Source organism: Orcinus orca, chromosome 8 (assembly GCF_937001465.1).
Source record: "Orcinus orca chromosome 8, mOrcOrc1.1, whole genome shotgun sequence".
NCBI lineage: Eukaryota > Metazoa > Chordata > Mammalia > Artiodactyla > Delphinidae > Orcinus > Orcinus orca.
Window position 1 is genome coordinate 20,411,854 of NC_064566.1, and position 22,211 is coordinate 20,434,064.

Below are 22,211 nucleotides of genomic sequence, written 5' to 3' on the forward strand. Positions count from 1 at the left end.
CTAAAGAACTAGAACAGAGGTCTGCGGGCCGAATCTAGATTTTACCTGTTTTTTTACGGCCTCTGAGCTAAGATTTTTTTTTTTTTAAAACAGGTGAATGTTTAAAATCAGTTTGATCACAAAGAATACTAACTTTAAAGAACAATTAAGCAAAATATTTTTCAAAAATTGTTCAATTCTTCTCATTATTGGACTTTTTTTACAACAAAAAATGTACAATTATAAATACTTTGAATTCCATCAATTACAAAAATAGTGGAAATTTGTTTTCTCTCTTGTTATATAAGTACCTACATAGTATCTTAGATTTTACATCCTGGCTCACAAAGCCTGTAATATTTACTGCAACTATGTACAAAAAAATTTGCCTCCTCTTAGACTAGGGCAATTAGTCAAATTCATTTATTTCACTTACTGTTTTCTTCTGACATCAAGCTATATCAAGTTGGAAGGCCACTGCTTCTCTGAATTTCCAAACACAGGAAGAGAGTGGGTGACTTCTTCCAAAGAAAAGAGGCACTGGAACCTCTATTTGACCAAACAAAACTCAAGGGATAACAAAGTCTCCAAAGGAAGTAGCTTCCAAATGAGAAAAATCCGACTAGACCAGGAATCCAAAGAGATTTAATCTAAGGAGAATGTACCATTTAAGATCTTTCTCTTCACCCTGGTTTTGTCAGCCTTTACTACCATCTCCGATAGTATCTCTTGGGAGCCAATTTATCCCTGACTCATATCAACGACTGTCAGAACTATAACAAGAACATGAAGGAGTCAGAGAGGAGCTTCTCCTAGTTAGTTACTAGCACAGATTCATAAATTATAAATATCATAAAGTTCATGTACTTTCATCTAGCAACCACATTTTTGAGAATTTATAACAAGGAAATAATTTCAGAGGATAAAATTTTATGTGCAGATAAATATTGGAATACATATATAATTGCCAAAAAAACCCAGAATAATTCAAATGTCTAACAGTAATAAAATGTTTGAATTAAGGTAATTCTGATAGAATTTTATTTAGCTATTCAATTTGCAGTTATGAGGACTACCCCCCAAAATTAAACTTTATGATTTGATGTTGTTAAGTGGAAAACAAAACTGAAGATAAAGTGATATTGAAGTCATATATTCCATATATAGGTTACAGTAGAAAAGGTACTATGGAAGGGACTTCCCTGGTGGTGCAGTGGTTAAGAATCCGCCTGCCAATGCAGGGGACATGGGTTCCAGCCCTGGTCCGGGAAGATCCCACATGCCGCAGAGCAGCTAAGCCTGTGCACCACAACTACTGAGCCTGTGCTCTAGAGCCCGTGAGCCACAACTACTGAGCCCATGTGCCACAACTACTGAGCCCGCGAGCCACAACTACTGAAGCTGACGTGCCTAGAGCCCATGCTCTGCAACAAGAGAAGCCACCACAGTAAGTCCGCGTACCACAACAGAGAGTAGACCCTGCTCGCCACAACTAGAGAAGGCCCATGAGCAGCAATGAAGACCTAACACAGCCAAAAATTTAAAAAAAGATAAATTTTTTTAAAAGATACTATGGAAGTAAAGTAACTTTATTTTAGAGAGGTAGATTTTGTTAAAGTAGGGTTAGTTCTTTAAATTTCAAAATTTCATTAATGGTACATTAAAGTAACCTTAAAATAACAAAATATTATTAAACCTTAAAAGTAACAAAAGCTGATTAAAACCTACATCTTTCACGAAATTTGTAAATTTCCTTGTATTTCTGAGACAGGCAAAGAGGAGAGTTACTGCCAAACTGAGACAGCTAAGCAGCCAGAGGCACCATGAGAAAAAAAAAAGGAAAGAAAAGAAAAGAAAACTGCAGGGATAGCTTGCTGTATCTGATTTATTTAAGAACAACTCAAAGGATTTGATGGCTTACAGTGGTTTTAGTAATAGTCTGGTGAAAGTGAAGGCATGACTGTAAAACAGAAATCCTAAGAACACACCAAGATGAACTCTAAGGAATGACAGATCCTGATGCTGAGGAGCAAGTCTTTTTGAAGAGTTCAATGGCCCAAAATGTAGTAGGAACGGAAAAACACCACCACCACAACCGCCACCCAAGGCATAGCAGCTGTTTACCTTAATGTACTCTGAGTGTCAAACGGTGAGTTTCAGATAATATGTTGTACTTCTGGGGATGTGTGAGTCCACTGAGTAATGTTCTTAACTTGAGAATATGCCAGTGGGCATTACAGAGATTTATCCAGATCTGTGTTCTTAGGCTTGATACACTTAAGCATACTAACAGTAGATAGCATTTGCTTACAGATATATTTTTACCTTTTATAAATGTATTGGTTTCAGAAAGCCCCAGGCCTACGAAATAGAAGGATTTCCTGGTGAAACTGCATTAAATGGTAGGACAACTCTGTAAAATGTTAAGCAATGGCCTTAGCAAGTTTTCCTGCTAAAAAAAAAAATAAAAGCCCTTATGAGTAATAGCATACATAAACTAATTTCATCAATTTCATCATTTAAAAATCCTGTCACTTTTGTTCTTTCTCATGTGTGCCATATATACGTATACACACGTATATGTATAAACATATACAGAAACATACATATACATGTTTATATATAAGAGAGAAATGTTAGATTGATTCCAGTGAGTCTGGAATCCATTGATCAATATCCTTAGTGTTTCAGAATCATAAATTGAACAAAAAACTATGTGTTACAAGAGAGTGTGAATGGGTTGTTAGATACCATCTCCCTCTTAAAACTTGGTGGATTAAATGGCCTCAAATTCTAGAGGGCGTGAGCTCTTTCTTTTCCCCATGCCCCTACCTGAAATTCAGATATTATCTAAAAACAAAGCAAATGAGTATCTGAATTGTGACTCAAGCATTTTTTTCCCTTCCTCCTTCAGTTCCTCTGCATCTCTCAATTATTAGACTCCTAGCATCAGGCTTTGTATTCTTCTGCATAGTGTGCATTCACAGTAGGAAAACCTCTAAAAATGTTGAGTTTGGGGCTTCCCTGGTGGCGCAGTGGTTGAGAGTCCGCCTGTCGATGCAGGGGACACGGGTTCGTACCCCGTTCTGGGAAGATCCCACATGCCGCGGAGCGGCTGGGCCCGTGAGCCATGGCCGCTGAGCCTGCGCGTCCGGAGCCTGTGCTCCACAACGGGAGAGGCCACAACAGTGAGAGGCCCGCGTACTGCAAAAAAAAAAAAATGTTGAGTTTCTACCAAGAGATGATCTACTAATTTCCCCTTAATGCTAGCTATCTATAAACAACAATTGATATGATATTCTTTTGCCTATATTGCAGTATCCTCCCCTATAAGATCCAGGGACAGATGGAGAAAGGGATTTTTGTGAGTGAGTCTGTTCAGTTGTAGCTTGTGTTTAAACACCCATGAAATAATATGATGAAGTCAAGAAGGGAAGGAATAATTGCTTTCAAATATGAACAGTCTCTTTTACTGTACTTTGAATTAATTGTGGCATTAGGATAAATGATGAATTGATTGAAAAAATTAAAGTGAGTTAGTATGATTCTTGAAGGTGAATATATCCCACTTGAATTGCAGCCTTAATGGTTAGATATGTGTAATTTACATAAAATGTTATTTATGTATCTATATGTATTATATATATTATTTATCACATAAAAATATTTGGTGTTTATATTCCTTTCTCTCCAATAGTTAAAATATAATTTCTGCTATGTATAATGATCAGAAACTTGATTTAGCTGATTGATAAGCTATTTAAAACAATACACTATCATCCTCTGTACTTTTATGGGAAAAATAAGTAATATTGGAAATAGAATACGATCTTCTGAATCATATCATTTTATTTTTTTCACTGGTGATTCTGAGTATACTGTATTGCTGGATAGTTCTCTACAATATGTTTATTTTTTCTACAATTGATGGGCAAGGGACTATTTTCAATTTTTGGCAATTAGAAAAAAATGTTTATATGAACATTTTAATTTTTGTTTTCTTGGGTACACTTGTGTGAGTTTCTTGAGGTGGTATGCCTAGGAGTGTATTTTTCTGGGTATCTTCAGCTTCGTTAAATAATGTCGAAGGGTTGCATGTCTGCTTGTAGAATGTTAGAATTTCCACTGTTCTCTATCCTTACTAACACTTGACATAATCAGGTTTTTAATGCTAGCCAACAGTAATTAATCAATTAATCAATGTTAATTTTAATTTCCTTTTCTCTGATTCCTCACAAGATTAGGCACCGTTTGATTTTTCTCTTTTGTGAAATATCTTTCAATGATTTTTTACCCTTTTCTTTAACTGTGGTTTCTGTTTATGCATAGTGATTTGTGAGAAGTCTCTATATGGTCTGTTTAAAAGTCCTGTGTTTTTTCATGTGTTATTTCCTCAAACTATGTCTTGCTTTTTCACATCCAGTATATACTTTGAAAGATAAACTCTATGAATTTTAATATACGTAAATATAATAATCATTTCTTTAAAACTTTACCTGAACTGATAACATGAAAATATTTTCTTGTATTTCAGAAGCTTTATTGTTTAAAATTTTTGTATAGGTCTCTGTTCCTTCTGGAATTGATTCTCATGTGTGGCATGAGGTAGCAATCCTATTTCATTTTCTTTTCCTTTTTTTTTTGGTGTGGGTACCAATTGTATCAATTTTGTGGAAAATACGTTCTTTGTCCAAGTGCTCTACCATGCTGCATGTCAAAAATCATTGTCTATATGTGTGTGGATATGCTTCTTGTTTCTGTATGCTATACCATTGGGCTATTTCTGTTTTTTCTTTTCTTTTTTTCTGGTTTCAGTGCAGTTGCTCCTAATTAAAATTTTAAAGGGTAGAAAAACACGAAGGATAAAAAGAAGAGTCACCAATAACCACTACTAATATCTGAGATATATCTTTTTTTAACTCCCATGTATATATTCATAATTTTTTCTTCTATAACAATTTTTTTCTTCTATAATTTTTTTCTTCTATAAAAAATTATAGTTTACATAATTTAAACTGCTTTTAAATTTACAGTAATTATCTTAATTTTCTCCTGTCATTAAATAGTTTTCTAAGTCATAATTTGTTACATTGGATACATTCTCACATAGAGGGTACCATCATTTATTTAACTAATTCCTAATTAATGACATTTTCGCTTGCTCTGCAATTTTGATTGTTGAGCCTTACTAAAACCTTTTGAGGCAGGCAGTGGGTATATTTCTATTATTATTATTTTACTGATGAGAAAATTGAGGTTCATTCAGTAAGGTGTCTTACCAAATGTCACACATTTAGGATGAGGCTGAGCTAAATTTCAGACTCTAAAACCATTCCATTTACCATCTTCTGCCTCTCATAATGAACACTAATTATCTTCGTGTTGCAGATGTAGATTCATGAAGTGTCAACTAATAGAAATTAAATCCTGGTCAGAATCCCACTCGAGAACAGTATTTCCTGTGTTTATCAACTCCTTGTTGTCATCAGCCACCCAAACTAAGTAGGAGCCAATCCATAGGTCAGCGTCAGCTTCATTTTTATTCTTGACGAGACATGTCTAGTCATTTTTTGTGTCTGACATTAGAATCCCTGCATAGAAATAATTTGCATAACTTTAATTTTGCCCCCCATTTAATCCATCACACACTGAGTCACTTGATATTTCCACTGATCAACCTGTGAAATTTGTCAACTTTATCTCTGATTTACAGCGGATTCTGCTAATAATAAATGTCATTGCTGAATGTATTCTAACTTTTCTAGAGCTGCATGATCAAAGCAAGTGTTATTTTCTTTTTTAATCAGTGCTTTTTTGTTAGATGAGCACAGAAAACACTGGGTATGAAAGTATCCAACAGCATATGCTACAAAAACCAGTAGTTTGATGAATGCTGAGAGAGATGGTACCATATTATTCTCTTATTACAACTGCATGTTGGTCTTACCCAGGCCTCATATACATCCTTTTGTGACTGACTTTCCTGGGGAAGATAACATCAACTTTGAACTTCTTCCTGTGGTCATTCAGGAAATATTTTATAAGTAGATGTCATGTCAATCAAATAGACACCTTTTGTTGCTTACAAAGGGGTTTAAACAGCATGCAATAATAATGTATAACATTTAATATGTAATATATTTAGTATATGAGTATATAACTTAATAGTTATGCTCTTCAAATGAAAGAGAAATGGAAAAAGCCTCAAACAAGCAACAGTTGATTAAATATCATTAGCAGACATTAGGGCCAATTACCTCTTGAAAACCAGCAATTAAAAAAGAAAGAATTTTACATTTATCTTGTGTGTCCTATATGAAACTGTTTTTCAGTTGATGAAGGAAGGAATTCCAGCTGGTAAATGTGGAAAGAATGATAAAATTAGAAAATCCCTATCATGAAATATGGATTGTTTATTTCAGCTAGCAGTCATCAATGAATGACACCAACAATAGAGGGATAGCTGTCACTCCCTCAACCCACTGAACATTTGTAGTGTCACTAAATCAGTGCTACCAGATATTGTGGGCTTCCTGAAGGAAAACAGCAAGAAGCACACAGAAACAACTACAGTAGCCTTGTCAAAGTCAGAGTCTAGATCTAATCAAGCTTCTTGATTTAACTATCACAGGAAATACTGAGGATAGAAGAACAAGTTTGAATAAAAGTGCAAAGAGGCAAAAAGACAAATTCAGAAGGCATAACATTCCACAGGAAATTTTAAGTCAGTGGCATAAAGAGCAAGAGGAGGTTCTAGATTTAAAAGGATTTAAGAGACATGTAGCTACAAGTTATAATAGATGGATTTTGTTTGGATAGTGAATCAGGCAAACTTACTGTAAATGTACTTTTCTGAAGCACTTGCGAAAATGTTTTTATGTACTGGGTATTATTTGATAGCAGAGAATTTGCATTAATTCTCTGGGGACTATATTAGGATGGTTATATAAAAAATGTCCATATTTTCAGAAATGTGTAATGACTGAATGTAGGAGTAAAATGACATGATCAAGATAGAATCCTTCCATCTTTTTTTGTTGTCCATCTTAAAAATGTAGGAGGATCACACACAGTATCTAAACCTCTGCATCTGGTGGTGGCTTAGCAAACTTCCACCAACATTCCATTGGCCAGGACTTTGTCATGTGGTCCTCAAGCACTCTACAAAGGAAGATGGAAAGTGTAGTTTTCTTGAATGCCAAAGAAAATCAATAAAATGTTAAATATATATCATTATCTCTACCACTTCCTTTTTTCCTTATAGGTAAACTTATCTTTTTCCACAGAACAGGGCATTACTGTAAGTATTAACACGTTAGCTAATTTACACTGTGTTTACTATAGATCTAGCCCTCTAAGTTCCTTCATATGGATTAACTCATTAATTCATACCCACACCTATTTTAAGACAAGAACAATTAGCTTAAAAATGTGCTGCAGTTAGGGATTAAACTAGGATGTGAAATCAGTCTGATTTCTTCCTAATACCTATGCTAGGATAATATATTAGCATGTTGCAATATGCTTCTTTTTAAAAGAATTATACTTTTTAAACCTAACCTTTACAATTAAAATCTATTAATCTAATCAAGATTCTCAACCGAAGCCCTGAATTTTGGTTTCTACACTAATGTATAAAGGAACATATTATCCTTTATAACATAACTCTTACTGAGGGGTAATCTTGAAGTAAAGGTCTCAGACATCAGAGTAAGACAAACTTTGGTTTGAAGCCTTGCTTCATCACTTATTACAAGTGACTCAATTTCTTGAGCCTTTAAAAAAAAAATCTATAAAGGGGATAATAAGAGCCATCTTATAAGGCAGCTGTGACAATTAAGTGTAACGTAAGCCAAGTAAATGTTTCCAAGGTAAATGAGAAACAGATTCATTATAATAAGTTCAATTTATATTTAATTTGAAATACACAATATTAAGTATGCATTGTGTTATTCATTCCTCATAAGAAACTCTAAGAAATAACTACAGAAACTATTATGATTTGCATAAGTTAGATAAGAAAACCAGGTCTCTCGGGGCATAAATTATTTCTTTATGATGACACAGCTATAAAGGTTGGGCATGGGGGTCACTCTGTTTTAACTTCTATTGCAGTGTATCTCCTTTTCCACAATATATCCTTGTCCAGTTCTTTCTTGCACATTTTCTTATGAAAAGTAAAATCTCCAGCTCTTCTCATGTACCTGAAATAGTACCTAGAGAACCTAAGTGCACTGAAAACTGCTAGGGAGTCTTTTATTAGCTAAGTAGGTACTCAAAAGAACCTGGTCAATATCCACTAAAGCTACAGTATAAAAGGAGAAACTAAAAACATAATAACTGTAGATGCTCAATCAGAGTCTCTTGGAGTTAATAGATGTCAAACCACAAAGAAGTTTTAACAACCTGAAATCAATCAGCATTCTAAGAACTTTAGGCCAGTGTTTGAATCAGGATATATAATGCATCTGAGAATACTGATAAACTATTATTGGGACAGATTTAATTATTTTAATGAAACAAAAACTCTTTTAACAGAGTTTTCATATATACATATATATGCATGTTATAGTGTGTGTATATATTTATATATAGTTTTTTTTCTTTCTGAAAACTTCCAATCTAATCGCATGTGATTCTAAAACTTGATAACATTTATTGAGCGCTTCCTATCTGAAAAGCACTTTCCAAGTTGATAATTTAATTGTCAGAACAATTTTATGGGGGTTGTTTTCATTTTACATATAAACATATTTAGAATAGTCAGGTGACTTGAAGTCATACAGCTCATTGGTAGTGAATGCAGAACTTAAACCAGATCTGAAGCCAAAGACCTAGGTCTCTACCACCAAAATATAAGATCTTGTTTTGAAAAACTATTTCTGAAAAAAAATAGTTTAAAGAATAAATATATTTTTTAAATGGTTAAAAATTCTACATTTATGACCAGGTGCAAAAATTGCACAGTCGTGTGTACCATGGCAGCTTAGATGATCTGAGTGTCTTTTGAGTTTGAGACTGTATTGGATGTATGTTTCCATATTGATCAATTCCAATAGTAAAAAGAGTTGCAAGATTTTTTTTTTCAGTATAATGTGCTATAGTTTGAAACTTCTCCAGGGTAAAATACTGTGATTTTAACATTACACTTAGAACTATGATAAACATTTAAAGTTATTAGGAAATATTTCCACTTTTTTAAGCTACTATCTAAATTTTTATTCTTCTAATTTATCTTTCTGAGAATTTTATTTTATTGTAAAAGAATTGTAAAATTGTATTTTATTCTTTGGCCATGCTGCGTGCCTTGCAGGATCTTAGTTCCCCAACCAGGGATTGTATCCGCGCCCTCAGCAGTGAAAGTGTGGAGTCCTAACGACGGGACTGCCAGGGAATTCCCAGTTTATCTTTCTGAGAATTTTAAAACCTGACTTGGTTGTACCTGCATGAACTGATGGTATTATAATGCTTGTTGCTGATGTGAATTTGGAAATTTCATTCTTTATCTGGATGATGCACCTTTAAGCTGTCTACTTTGACTAGCCTCTATTGTTTTATAACTCACATTTGGTTTAGTTTGGTTTTCAGTGTCTCACAGAGAAGTTCACTACTTCTTATAAATATCAACACAGTTGTTCAGCCTGATATTTCATAGGTCATTACTGAATCTGACTTTCCAAAATAGAATAAGACCAACAGTCTCAGGACTTGTTTCCTTTGTTTTCTTTGGTAAATAATTTATTTGGTCCCCTCAGTCCATCCACTCCAAATGCCCTTGCTTCACCCTCATAATCGTCTGTGAATACCCTATAATTCTGTTGTACCTTCTAGTCCATTACCTCTCAGGCTTAAAAATTAAATGTGAAACTCTGAAGTTTTATGCATAGATATTCTTTTCGTATTACTGAGTTATGTAATTATTTCATGAGGTTTTACATGTCTTTAAAACTTGAGTGGGAGCAAGGACCATGTCTAAATACCTACTGGTATTAGTAATTCCAGTTCCCTGAATGTTAATTAACACAATTTAGACATTTGGTAGAAGACTCGCCTGATGGCAGGAGAAAGTAAGAGAAATTAATCCATTTTATCTTTGTGCAAAAATTCTACTTAATTAAAATAACATTATCTTAAATGATTATAAAATATTAAGGATGCCAATAATTTTGATATAATAGAAAATCTAAACAAGCTACTTATAAGTGATCAGTAGGCTAATATCCTAAAATTTATAGAGTCATATTCTAAATAATAAAATGTAATACTTTGTTGAATATCTACTCTATCTACTACAGATACTCAAATGGAGAGACTTAGTATACATACTCCTAATAGCTCTGATCTTCATAGCATTTTGCAAGGAGGATATTGTTGATTTTTAATGGTGTTATGCCTGTTTTTCTGAGAAAGTATTTCCATTCAAGATGACCCTCACTTCACTTTGATATTCCTGGTGATATGAGGCACAGTGCCTAATACAAAATAAGACAGTAGATTAGTAGTTCTCAAACTTTGTTTTGCCTTAAAAAAAATCACATGCTCTATTGATTAAGAAGGAAATTCCCAGAAACTCAGTGGTTTTTGTGAGATGCCCATATTCCCATTTTTAAACACATGGTACAGGTAACTTTGAAATTCAAGCTCCATGGACCATACTTTGAGAAATGTTATAATTTACTGCAAAGCCTTGGTTATAATATTATTTAATAAATTGGCAATGAAGTTTGATAAATAATTCCTATGTTTTGAAGAAGATACAAAATTCTAAAAAGAAAAAACGCTTAAAAGGTAAAATACAATGATTATTTAAAAGAAGCAAGAGAAAGTCCTGGCAGAAAATGGGAAGGATGCCATTCAGCAGCAGTATAGTGGTTGGCGTTAAACCATCATATTTATTCCACTACAGTAATTGTCAGCATTTTCTTTTATAGTATTTTTTCCCTGATAGAAGAAAGCCCTGGGTGTTAGTCACAGCCACAGAGCCAGCGGGTGCCATCCTTGGGAGCAAGCTGCCTGGCAGCATCAGTGTCAGTCAAGAATGATGTCCCCGCAGTTCCTGCAAAAGGTCAAAAAGAGAAAAGTGACAGTGACTCAGGTTGAGAATGGGAGGATGTGTTGTGTCATGCTCCAAAGAGCCTTATCCCTGAGGTGACAGGTAATGAGAGAGCATCATTCATGGTGTCTTACCAAGCCCTCAATGTGGATTAGCTTTAACCATAAGGAAGACCTGAGCAGAGAAAAGACATTGAACCATTTCCTGCTGAAGAGTATTTTAAGAAGCAGTTTTCTTAAATACAGAATATATCTTAATTTTCGTCTTGGCCTCTCAGAGAAAACAATTCTGATGTTGTTGTATCTATTCCGTTCATGTTGTTGTATCTATTCCGTTCTTTCTTCTCATGTTGTGTTGGCAAGGTATGATTCTTCTCGACCTGAGGTGGCCTCTTCAAACATAGGTGATAGAATTCTGACAAGGCAAGACTAGACTATTTTTAAATAGTCTAAGAACTGCAAAGCAACCCCAGTTTCTGCTAAAATATCAAAATGGCTCCAAGAAATGTTGGAAAATCTGTGATGCTTGCTTTGAGCATCCCTCTCTTTGACGACCTTGCTAGAAGCCTTCTTTGTCTGGCTGCCCGCTGACTCCACTGGAGCCAGAGACCCCCTGCTAAGGCCCAAACATACTATGTTCCCTGCTCGGTTCAGGTAATTTGAATAGCCACTCATTAAACATCAGCTGTAAGCCAGGCATCAGCTATAAGAATTAAATAAGACAGACACTGTGGCCTCAGGAAACATATTTTAGAGGGAGATACAAGCATCTGAACATACAATAAACTGCACTTTAAATCCTCTGATAGCAGAAAATACACAGTGTTCTGATTACTAAAGGAAGAATCTCTGCCATTAATGCTTTTTAGAATAAAAATTATAGGAAAACTAAGTCCAAGTTGGCTTAAGTAAAGAGGAACTTACTGAATCACATAAGAGAAAGTCCAAAAGTGGGGCTGGTTTTAGGCATGGCTTTGTAAGAAAGTCGGATAATATAGTAGGAATATAATTCTCTCTGTAATGTGACTTGACTTCACTTGTGTTGCCTCTGATTTTAAAATGGACATCGCTCATGGCAACAAAAAGGCTTCCAGTAGCTACAGAGCTATCTCCTTTCAGCTACAAATAGTTTAATAAGGTGAAAACATTTTTATCCCAGCATTACAAGAAGGAGTTTTGATATTCATGCTGTTTAGAATGATTTAATCAGTTACCCACATTTGAATCAATCACTGAGAATGTGTTGCATTGGTTGACTTTGGGTGCATCATATGTGCCTGTCCTCAAACTGGGGATAGGTTCACAGAAAGATCTTGTAGACTGAAAAGGTGCTGTTACACTCCTGAACAGAAAGTATGGATGTTGGCATTAAATTCTGAAATGATCACAGCACAGGCGTCTAACTCAGCCTATGAAGTTTCAGAACAGGGGAAGACAGCTATGTTTTATTTTCAGGCAGGAAGGAATTGACTACTCTATAAGAACAAACCACCCCCCAAATCTCAGTGGCTTAAAAAATACTATATTTCTTGCTTACACAACACCTATTATGGTGTTCTGATGAATTCTCCAGAGCAGTGGTATATCCTGAGGTTGCTCAGATTCTAGTCTGCATTGATTTTATTGAAGCTCCATTGCAATATATGCTTTCACAAGAGGGCTGGAAAGTGTGGAACTGTCAATTAAAAGCCCCATTTAATCACCACTAAATAAATATGTCATTTCTGTCCACAACATATTGAACAGAGTTGAAAACATGCTACACAGAGATGTGTAATCCTCCCATATCAGACATTTCCAGAATCTGCTTATAATCCATTGACCAGAGCTAGTTGCATGGCCTCATGTAACTACAAGGGGATGCAGAGTGGTAAAGTCTTCTCCTATGCCCAGAAGGAAAGGAAAACTAGACATGAGTGATCATTTGAAGCCACTGCAACAGTCTAGAGTCATCCAGGTGAGGGGACAGCAGGAACAGAGACATGGAGATTGAAACAGTGTAATGAGTTCTGGGAACAGCACAAATTCTGGCATTTTTGAAATGAAAAAAACACAGAGAATGTGGAAGAAGAGGCTAGAAGGTTGTACTTTTATTGTGTTTTATTGTGCTTCACTTTATTGTGCTTTGCAGATACTGTGTTTCTTATAAATTGAAGGCTTGTGGCAACTCTGCGTTGAGGAAGTCTGTTGGCGAAAGTTTTTCAACAGGGTTTGCTCACTTAGTGTCTCTGTGTTACATTTTGGTAATTCTCACAATATTTCAAACTTTTTGATTATTATTGTAGTTATGGTTGTCTGTGGTCAGTGGTCTTTGATGTCACTATTGTACTTGTTTTGGGGTGCCACAAACCACGCCCTTATAAGATGGCACACTTAATAAATATTGTGTGTATTCCGACTGCTCCACCGACTGGCTGTCCCCCCATCTCTCTCCCTCTCCTTGGGCATCCTTATTCCCTGAGACACAACAAAAAATATTGTGATTAGGCCAATTAATAACCCTACAGTGGCCTCTAAGTATTCAAATGAAAGGAAGAGTCACACATCTCTCACTTTAATTCGAAAGCTAGAAATGATTACGCTTAGTGAGGAAGGCATGGTGAAAACCAAGATAGGCTGAAAGTTAGGCCCCTTGCACAAGCAATTAGCAAAGTCTTGAATGCGAAGGAAAAGTGCTTGAAGAAAATTAAAAGTGCTATTCCACTGAACACACAAATGATTAGAGAGCAAAACAGCCTTATTGCTTATATGGAAAAAGTTTTATTGGCCCTCTGATTCTGGGGTCCATATTAGGATCCAGCATAGTCTTTATCATTTCGTTAGATGTATCATTTCATTTGCTGGATAACTATAGTTTCCATTCTGTCAGTCAGGCACATGAATCAGGATTACAATTCATTTTAAAATGTTAAAAAGGTGAAAATTCAGAGATAAATGCTAAGAATGAAAGGTCACATTTGATTATGTTTTGAACTTGCTGCAAATTTTGTTGAGGAATTAAAATTTACTCACAGAGAATAAACTTTTTTAAAGGACCGCTCATCCACTAAAGAAGATTCAGAATATTTAGCTTTCTAGAAGAATGAAGGAAGTTAACAGGGAAAAGAAATGTAGGGAGAAGTAGAGGAGGTTTTGTAAAAATTTTGCTAAAAGTGAAAAGTCTTCTGGAAACCTTTTTTGGCTGATGTCTAAGTTGGGACAATGGGTATCAAATGTGTACAAATCATTTACTTCTTTGGGTTTGTGTTTTCACATTTACACATGAAAGGTATAGGAATGGACCATTTCTAACAGGGATTTATGAAGGCATATATTTTCCTTTCCAAGTTTAATATTTATTGAGCACTAACAATATTTTGGTTTGGTTTGGCTCTGAGTTTACCTGGTTAACATCTCCAGCTATGGTTTGATTTGAAAGAAATTTTCACCAAACCTCTGAATGACCCCCTCCTTGCTGACTGAGTGTGGTCAGTATTTGGATGTCTTTAGAAGGGATGTTTGTATAACTTGACTATGTTCTAGGGCTTCACTAGGCTTGGTTTCTGCATGGAGTCATTACAAAATTTCACATTCTGATAAACAAACAAAAAAAAAATCACAAGGTACTTCTTATCATTATTTGTCTCTTTAAGAGCATTAAAGTGTATATTAGCAAACCAGAGTAAGAATTCTTAAAAATCTTGTTTTTCAAACCCAGGTCTGCCATAATCCATGGTTGCTCCAGAGATTCCCCCACAAAACCCCTCTAGTGTGGTCTGACTTTTCTCTTTCTTTATTCCCCCATGCATGCTACAGCTGCACCATCTCTCTGATAGAATGGCTACTGGTAGCCTCACTCCTGCCTACTGATGGTGCCTGGCTACTCCAGGATGGCTCTACCATTCTTACCCTGTTCCTCATGGACAGCAATGCAGAGGACCTCCTGAGATGAAGCACTTTAATTTATTTCTCTCTTGAGATGTTCTTGGTGAGAATTTCTGATGACAAGAAAAGAGACACAATCTCCATCTCACTCGTGGGTTCCTCTAGTGAGTGGTAGATCCTCTTCCTGCTTTTCGTTTTGTATTACTGGGATAGTAGCCATTTCCTTTGAACAGTTCTGGGAGCATAGTCAAGCTTAGACTGGCTGGTTCTATTAGATAATCCCTCATAAACTTGCAAAAGGAAGAAAGGAAACTTGTCAGTGAAAAAGTTTAATTCCTGCTCACTTAGCAAGCAATGACTAAGGCAAGTGAGGAAAGATGGTATATTATGCCATTCATAGTTTAATTATTTGTCACTTCCACAGTTGAAATCGTCATAAGATTATCTTGCATTCCCCCAATTCTGGGGAGTACAGGTTTCATTATCAAATTTGTCCCACCTCTGCTGTTTCTTTAACGGGCCAGAAAATGAGCAATTGAGAAGTCAAAGTTATCTTGTTAGTTCCCCTTTGTTCACACTGGTAGCAGACTATAAATCTAAGATCTGGGTAAAACTCCATCCTCAGAATTGGAGAACCCATTTATGCTTCCTGCTGGGACCTCACTTTGGGAGATCTACCTTCAAAAACAATTGAGATATTGTTGTTTATATGTCTCCCTATCCAAATCTGTCCCAGTGATTAAGATGTAAGATTAAGTGTGGTCCTGGTCTCCTTGTTTTTCTTCTTTGTTCTCATACATTCACAAACAAGTGCAATTCATCTGTCCCTCCAGTGTTACCTTTCCTTTCTTTTTAAATTAAAGCAAGATTGTATAGCAAACCTTGCTATGGAGAGCTTCTGCATGGACCTAACCTGATTCCCATTCATCAAACTGTTTTTTCTCTCACCTTACAAAAATTATTATCTTATTATTTTTTTCCAATTTGAACTAGACAGAAAGAACAGTTTTTCTTTTCCTGCTTATCTATAAACTTAACACATAAATGTTAAATGAATTCTGCTGAGCCAAATATATCTCCTATGAAGTGAGTCCACATGGAAATGGAAACCATTATGTCATTATGTCTTTGAGTCCATGGATGACTTTTGTAGGCTTCCACTTACATAGTGGGCCATATAAGCTTCAAAGAATTTCTAATGCTGAATTATGCTAATAGAAAATTTTAACTACAGTTGAAAAGCATTTTCCTTGACTTTTGGCACTGTTACTTTCTGTACATCTCTCTAGAAACTATGGTCGATGGAGCTCTCCAAACCATTTTTGTGAAGGTGTAATACATGCCAAAATACTGCTCCCTTCAGTCCTTAGGGAGGGCAGGTAAACTCTGAGGTCGCTTTTAGCTAAAAGCAACCTTGTTGCTTCAGGCTGAAGCAACCTTATGAAGCAGATTGATAACTGTCTTCTCATACCTTTATATCCTGTGCCTGGGAAACACTTTGTGCACATGACTCATAGCCTTATTCCTTTCAGTGAAGCTTTCTCTGACCATCCCATATAAATTAACTCCTCATGCCCGTATGTCCTAATGTCCATACTCTGCTTTATTATTTGGCATTACATTTGTGACACACGAGACTTGGTTATATCATTTTTTTCCCCCTACTAGAATATACATTCAGAAGACATGGGCTCTGTTATGTTCATTAGGCTATTGCTGAGTTTAGAACAGTACCTAATCAGGAAATGTAGAGTATAAATACAAAATGGATATCGAATCAATTAACTTGTATTTCTTTTCTTTTGTCAAATATCTATTCAGCTGTTTACCTTTTTGTTGTTATTGTTACACTTTCTCTAATAAATGTGTCTGGGGCTTTTATACTAATGATTATTAATAGTTTGTCTAAAATGTGTTAAATTCCCCAGAGTGCTGATCATCTATTCTTATTATTTGTGATATATGATGACACCGATATTTTAGATTTTTATTTATGGGTTTGTAAATAGTCTACTTATAGCTTCTTTCTGTGATTCTGTTTTTAGAAAAGCCCTTTGTTTTCCAGGATGATATAACTATTTATGTTTGTTTATACTTTATTTTTATAGGTTATACTTCATATTCATACTTTACTTTTTATAGGTTATACTTCACATTTAAATTTTGAATAATGATGAATTTTTGTTTTGCTATGTAGAGTAAGAAACATAGCAAGTTTTCTCAGTAGTGTTTATTGAATAAACTATTCTTTTTCCACACTTTGAAATACCACCTTTACTACATTCTAGATTCTTATATATTTTGGGGTCTGCCATAAACATTCCTCTTATGTTCTTTTGCATGATCTTTCTGTTCCTGCAGCTGTACCAAAGTCTTTGCAGTATCCTAAATGTATAATGTTTTCTTAATTTAGGGTTAAAACTCATCCCTGTTTCCCAAATTTATTTTAAATATGATAATATTTAAATAAATGTATTTATTTAAAAGTGATAATTCTTCCAGATATAATTTAAAATAATTAAATTCTCCCTAAACCACCCACAAGAAATCTGGGAATTTTAATCTGTACATTTGGTAGTGACTTTGGTGAAAACCAACATATTTTCAGCATTACATTTCCCTATTTAGAGATACGGCATGCATTTCTATTTTTAGGGTATTAAATAATATTTTGTCCTTTAAATTCAAAGTTTAGCATTAGATTCTTCTTAACCACAACAAGATTATTATTGCAGAACACAGGAAGTAATAATCAAAAACCTAGCGAAAAGAACGTGAAAACTAAGTGGAACTTAAATCCTTTTCCTCATCTCTTAATAAGCCATGGAAAGTCCTGCCCACTCCTCTGAGGTGAACACGTGGAACATTTTATAGTGTAGCATTCTAAACTTTTCTGTATGTTTAAGCAAATATGGGTACATAAAGCATATATCAAAGCATTTTGGAACTTGTTTTAAACTTGAAATAGTTTTTTATAGATAATGGACATGATTATAAATCATTACCTGTAGTTCTGTATCATATGGTTAATACTCAGTTGTGTATATCAGTGGTTCTTAACTCTGGCTGCGTATCAGAATCCTTTGGCAATGTTTGCAATAATACCAAAGCCTAGACCTTATCCTGACTACCTTTAAATTTCTGATGATACTGGTGGGTGGTGAACCCCAAACACTGGTCTTTTAAAAAACATTTTTAGTGATTCTAATGTGTACCTAGGGTTGGTAACTGCTACCATGCATGAACCATGATTTCTTAACCAGTTCTCGTTTAATGAATATTTGGGCATCCCCCTGGATTAACTCTATGTAAGGTTACAGTTGATCCTTCAACAGCTTGGGAGTTAGGGGACCCAGCCCTTCATGCAGGCAAAAATCTGGTATGATTTATAGTCTGCCCTTTATTACAGGGTTCCGCCCTATCTGCAGTTCAACCAACAGTGGATCGTTTAGTACCATGGTATTCACTATTGAAAAAAAATCCACTTGTAAGTGAACTCATGCAGTTCAAACCATGTTGTTCAAGGGTCAACTGTATTTCTTGCTTATGTTATGTTTCTAGTACAGGGACGTGGGCTAGAGGCTGTGATTGTCATTAGTACTGGTCACAGATATCTGGTGCTGTTTGTCCAGGCAGATGGCAAAATTGCACTTCTCCACCCCCTGGAACTCAGTCATCGCCATATAAATTGCTTTGACCAAAGCAAAGTGAACAGAAAATTTAGGAGCCAGTCAGCACTTTGCTCTCTTTTCCTTCTTCCATAGTTACAAGCAATGCAGCAGGTGGTAACTGCTCCCTCACTTCCAGGTGCCGATGTAAAGATGATTACAACATGAAGCAGTAGCCCATGAATATTTTTGCATGAGTGAGAAGTAACTCTTTATTGGGTTAAGCCATGGAGAGTCTGGAGGTGTTTTATTATCACAGCAAATTCTGACCTGGCCAAACTAAAAAGCGCATTCTCTTCATTGGAGTTACTCAGAAACCCAGGTTGAAAAATGCTTCATCTCAACCGCAACAGTCACACAAGAGTGGAAAGGGGATGGAGTGAATTGGCACTGTTTTTTTAAAGTTTAACCCGGAAATAACACATGCCACTTAATCTCATATTTCACTGGGCCAAAGAACAACCTAACCCTCAAAAAGTTTTGAATTCCTTATGTGTTTGGAACATAGAAAGCCAGATATCTTTTGTGAGCAACAGTAATGACAACCACAGGTCAATGCCCTTCCTGTGTGCAAGAGGATAACAAACAAAGGATGCATGTATTTACATCTACATGTTTAGATTGTGACATTAAAAGAATTAGGATCTTTTTTCAGGGATGTCAAGTATCCCAGCAGCTGGTGGTAAATTGGTTGAAAAAAAATATTAGACATAAGGTGTTATTCTTTTTTTAGGAAGTAACAAATAATAATCAATAATGATTTGCCTCAAAATTAAATACATTGTATAGGCTTGAATTACCATAAAGTAGGAATGTAATATAAAAGAAGTAAAAATGTATGGATTATAGGGCCTGAAAACTTTAGGCCCAAATTTCACCTCCTTGTAGTTACTAATTAATAACATCAAGCCATGAACTTCTTACCAGGATGCAGGGTAGCTCTTTCAATTATGTGAGATAACGTATATAATACACCAAGTACACAGTCTACTCCATAGTAAAAGCCCAAGAAATATTGTCCTTTCCCCCAACCCCCATCTTTCTCCCACTCCTCCTGACCCTAATACCCCTTAAATAAATAAATAGGAATGTGATTATCATCTCAGAGCTACTTCAAAATTCAAAAAGTATTCAGTGCTTTGTTGTATATTTCCAAAAAGGAAGAAAAAGAAAGAATAACGTGAGCAAAAGTAAATTCCCTTGGCACGAGAAGGTCAGGCCACCTGACAATAAATACCCCTACGAGACATAGGACTTCCTCCACCTTTTAAATTAGATTGGTTTATTTACAGACATAAAGAATCAACAGAAAATGCAGACCAATATGTGCAAGAGAGGAAGGTAAGGTCGAGTGATAGTTCCACGGGAGCCACTGTGACCTGTCCTCAGTCCTGACAAAGTGGCGAGACATCTGAGAAGTCTTGATTCTGATTGTGCCATGAAGGCAACCAGCAACATACTTGGTATAAAGGCAGATGACACCTTCTGTTTATCACGTATTTCTTTCAATACTTTTTCCCAGTACAGGCAAGGACACAGAATTAGAACACCCTCTTTTCCCCTCTATATACATCGTGTTATTTTGCCTTTGTTTGTGACAAGGTCTTTTTCTTGTCACTTCAAGAATAATTTCAAAAACTAGCTAAAAACCAGCTGAAACTGATTAACACTGTGTCTGAATCAAATCTTGCATGCTTTCTGTTTGACTCTACATTTGTGAGGCACATTTTCCTCATAAATGCAACAAATGCTTACAATTAGTTCTGAAAATCTGATTGAAGAAAAAAATGAAGTTACACACACAATTAAGGAAATAACCTCACTAGAGTTTCATCTAAACATTGAATCAGGAAATAAAAAACAACAGCAATGAGTTTTATTACACAAAACATGAATAGGCATCTTTACTATAGTAGGACAAGTAGTAAGTACTTTAAGGTTATTAGATGTTCGGCAGTGATAGTTAATGACCAGACAATTTAATTAGGCTGCTTTGGAATTCTGTCCTTTGTATCACTAATATTTTCTCCTAATCATTGTCTTGCTCGAAGGTAAAGATGGCTTATTTATTAAATTCCTTATAGCATAGGACTTAAGAGGAGAATCAGTGTGTGAAATTGCAAGACAGAATTAGTGTTCTATATCTCCACCTGCTGGAAATGAGGGCCAGGCCAAATAACATGAATTGATAAAGATAAATTGATAAAGATACTAGATCAAGGAATTTCAGAGCAGGAGGGGACTTATAAGATTAGGTAACAGGGCTTTATTTTTTTTTTTAAGGTAACAAAATTGAGATGAGAAAGTAAACCACAATTCTAGATGTAATATAAAAAATTAGCTTTTTGAGTTTAGAAGAGGAAACGTATTAAGACAGAAAAGGTAAGAAAGTGAAAAACTGCTCAAAGTGAAAAACAGTGCTAAGCAACTGGCTATAAGGTCAGTTGGTGAAATTTGAAATATTGGGTTGGCCAAAAAGTTTGTTCAGATCTTACGGAAAAACCCAAACGAACTTTTTGGCCAACCCAATAGAAGCATAGTATCCCAAAAGAGAGATGTAATAAAAGTCCTATTCTCTTTTGCAACAGGATATCTGTATTCAGGAAGTTCTGGGTCACACTTTTGTGAGGAACATTAACAATCTGGACTGTGTCTCAGAGAACGATAACCAGGAAGATGCGATTGGCTCAACTTCACATTATGTGTGGGAAAGCTAAAGGAACTTAGACTAAAGAAGGGTAAATTTTTTTAAAAAAATGTTGCATTCAAAAAGTGTTAGGGCTGCCTTTTAAAACAAAGACTATATATATATATATATATATATATATATATATATATATTTTTTTTTTTTTTTTTTTTTTTTTTTTGCGTTACGCGGGCCTCTCACTGTTGTGGCCTCTCTCGTTGCGGAGCACAGGCTCCGGACATGCAGACTCAGCAGCCATGGCTTACGGGCCCAGCCGCTCCGCGGCATGTGGGATCTTCCCGGGCCGGGGCACGAACCCGTGTCCCCTGCATCGGCAGGCGGACTCTCAACCACTGCGCCATCAGGGAAGCCCCAAAGACTATATTTTTAATGTAAATTCATATTACTGAAAATCATGGAAACTATAGGAAATGAGTCTGACTATAATTATAAGGGAAATGCTTTAAATAGGATGATAGATAATATGCATTGAGAGCTTATACTGTTTGTGGCATCTATCTATAAATTTTAGATATATTGATTTAGATCCCATTTCAGCTTTATGAATTAGGTACTAATATTTGTGCCATTACACAAATGAGGAAACTGAAATTAAATGGTGTTAAAATATTTGCTTAATGTCACACTATATGATAGAGCCAGGATTTAAACCAAGGCCATCTGACTGAAGAGATGGTGATTTTTAACTACTTTTTTATTCCAGCACTTGATGTAGTCAGGGTGATGAATCCAAGACGGTTAACTACTGAGCTTAAGCCCTATTCAGAGTGAATATTTGGTACACTTTCAGGATAAAATATAAACTTCTAAGTAAAAATTTTTTCTCTAAAACTATAAGGTATGCCTTAAAGCCCATGTGACAAGGTGCAATCCCAAAGGTAGAGAGGACGTCCTTCCTTTCAGTTGTGCAAAAATTCTAATTTTTTCATGTTGAACCAAGG

At 35.4% G+C, this 22,211-nt stretch overlaps 1 long non-coding RNA gene across 1 annotated transcript in view; it reads left to right on the forward strand.

Annotated features, from left to right (window-relative positions):
- Positions 1-5,414: 5,414 nt before the first annotated feature.
- Positions 5,415-22,211, forward strand: part of LOC125965117 (uncharacterized) — a 46,182-nt gene continuing 29,385 nt past the window's right edge. The window contains exons 1-2 of the long non-coding RNA XR_007478649.1: positions 5,415-5,499; positions 7,244-7,279. This is a non-coding gene — a long non-coding RNA (uncharacterized LOC125965117). The remainder of the gene's footprint in view (positions 5,500-7,243; positions 7,280-22,211) is intronic.